Raw genomic sequence first — 2,500 nt, 5'->3', positions numbered from 1 at the left:
GAGGTGGGAGAGGAGAGGCGGGAGAGAAGAGGAGAGGAGAGGAGATGAGACGAGTGACAGAGGCGTGGGAGGGGGGGTAGGAAATGAGCGAGTGATGGAGACGGTGTGAAGGATGAGGTGTGGATCCACGAGGACAAGGTTTGGATGGTTCAGCACTGGGTGTCAGTCCGTACCTCTGGGCCGTGGTAGGGCCTCCCGTTGACGATCTCTGGAGAGGCGTAGAGCGGACTGCCACAGAAGGTCTGCAGCAGCTTGTCCTTGTGATACAGGTTGGAGAGGCCGAAATCTGCAATCTGGAGGAGAGAGAGAGAGAGAGAGAGAGAGAGAGAGAGAGAGAGAGAGAGAGAGAGAGAGAGAGAGATTTTGATCTTATTACAGATCCCCATAGCAACCAGCTAGTCTTCCTGGGGTCCACTCAAAAAAAATCATACAAAAACAATTATTATTGCAAAACAAAATTATTAAAAGTCAGTACTCAACACACAATGCATAATGAAACTAACAATTAAGATGGCTGAAATGACATGCAAGCACAGAAAAAAAATACTTTACAGTGTTAAATACAATTTAAATGCAGCAGAGGTTTTGAGGCAGGTTATTCCAAAGAGTTCACACTCTAAAAATAAAAGATCTCCTTAAAAATTGGGTTTAAATTACATGAGGTTTCATGGCTACATGAGACCCCCCCACACACACACCAAAAAAACCTGTATACAAAAGACCCTTGACCCTTGGAATGGCAGAAAGGTCACCGGTTCGATCCCCACTACTGACGGGAGGGTGTATTTCAGCTGTGAGCTGGTGGCTGGTATTAAATCTATGTCTGCAACGCCTCACCTTGATGTTGCAGTTTTCGTCCAGAAGCACATTCTCCAGCTTCAGATCCCTGTGTACGACCCCATTCTGCCAGGGAGAGGAGAGAGGAGAGAGGAGAGAGGAGAGAGGAGAGAGGAGAGGAGAGAGGAGGGGAGAGAGGAGAGGAGAGGAGAGAGGGGAGAGGAGAGAGGAGAGAGGAGAGAGGAGAGAGGAGAGGGAGAGAGGAGAGGAGAGAGGAGAGAGGAGAGAGGAGAGAGGAGAGAGGAGAGGGAGAGAGGAGAGGAGAGAGGAGAGAGGGAGAGAGGAGAGAGGAGAGGAGAGATGAGAGGAGAGAGGGGAGAGGAGAGAGGAGAGAACAGAGGGGAGAGGAGAGAGGAGAGGAGAGGAGAGAGGGGAGAGAGGAGATAGGAGAGAGGAGAGAGGAGAGAGGAGAGGGGAGAGAGGAGAGGGGAGAGAGGAGAGGAGAGGGAGAGAGGAGAGGGGAGAGAGGAGAGGAGAGGGGAGAGAGGAGAGAGGAGAGAGGAGAGGAGAGGAGAGAGGAGAGGAGAGGAGAGGAGAGGAAAGGAGAGAGGAGAGGGGAGAGAGGAGAGGAGAGGAGAGAGGAGAGAGGAGAGACGAGAGAGGGGAGAGAGGAGAGAGGAGAGGGGAGAGAGGAGAGGAGAGGGGAGAGAGGAGAGAGGAGAGAGGAGAGGAGAGGAGAGAGGAGAGAGGAGAGAGGAGAGGAGAGGAGAGGAGAGGAGAGGAGAGGAGAGGAGAGGAGAGGAGAGGAGAGGAGAGGAGAGGAGAGGAGAGGAGAGGAGGGGAAGAGGGAGAGAGGAGAGGAGAGGAGAGGAGAGAGGAGAGAGGAGAGAGGAGAGGAGAGAGGAGAGAGGAGAGAAGATAGGAGGAGAGAGGAGAGAGGAGATAGGAGAGGAGAGAGGAGATGAGAGAGAGGAGAGAGGAGAGGAGGTAAGATGAGAGAGAGGAGAGGAGAGAGGAGAGAGAGGAGAGGAGAGAGGAGAGGAGAGAGAGGAGAGAGGAGAGGAGAGAGGAGGAGAGAGAGAGGAGAGGAGAGGAGAGAGGAGAGGAGAGGAGAGGAGAGGAGAGGAGAGGAGAGGAGAGGAGAGGAGAGGGGAGAGAGGAGGTAAGTTTCACCAGTGGAACAGAACGTGGCCCTGTTCCCACAGCGCTGCCCTTGTTCCCTCGTCGCCGTGAGCTCATCCTCTGTGGCTCGTTTCAAGTGGCATGTGTTCCGTATAAAAGCCTCCCCGGCATCTTCTTAATTACAGCCAATGACAAAGCGACGGCGGCCATGAAAGCATCTCGACAGCTTGATGGGGGCGTGGCCTCTACGCCGTTTACATGTGGGAAAAACACGGAGCGAGCGACGGGATGTGTGTGAGCTCATGGCTGCATTTGGAACGAACCAAAAACCACATTTAGCACCTCTGGGGGGGGGGGGGGGGGGGTGCGGACGCACGTGTCAGAGAGAGGACATGAGGACGATGCAGGTTTATTCCCCCCCCCACACACACACACACACACACACACACACACACACACACACACACACACACACACGAGGAAGCTGAGGAAGTCAATACTGTCCCATGATTTCCTCCATGTCTGTCAACATACTGTGACCTTTCAGACCTAGAGGGACACCCTGCCCCCCCCCCCAAAACACACACACACACATACACAC

At 53.6% G+C, this 2,500-nt stretch overlaps 1 pseudogene across 1 annotated transcript in view; it reads right to left on the bottom strand.

Moving 5' to 3' along the window:
• Nucleotides 1-2,500, bottom strand: part of LOC311242015 (NUAK family SNF1-like kinase 1) — a 26,045-nt pseudogene that overhangs the window by 4,691 nt on the left and 18,854 nt on the right. The window contains exons 3-4 of the transcript XR_014620991.1: nucleotides 838-903; nucleotides 174-293 (exon numbers count right to left, since the gene is read on the bottom strand). The product of XR_014620991.1 is annotated as an NUAK family SNF1-like kinase 1 (transcript). The remainder of the gene's footprint in view (nucleotides 1-173; nucleotides 294-837; nucleotides 904-2,500) is intronic.

The sequence above is a fragment of the Notolepis coatsorum genome (genome assembly GCF_963971535.1).
Source record: "Notolepis coatsorum genome assembly, chromosome: 15".
Classification (NCBI taxonomy): domain Eukaryota; kingdom Metazoa; phylum Chordata; class Actinopteri; order Aulopiformes; family Paralepididae; genus Notolepis; species Notolepis coatsorum.
This window is presented reverse-complemented; position numbering and strand designations above follow the sequence as displayed.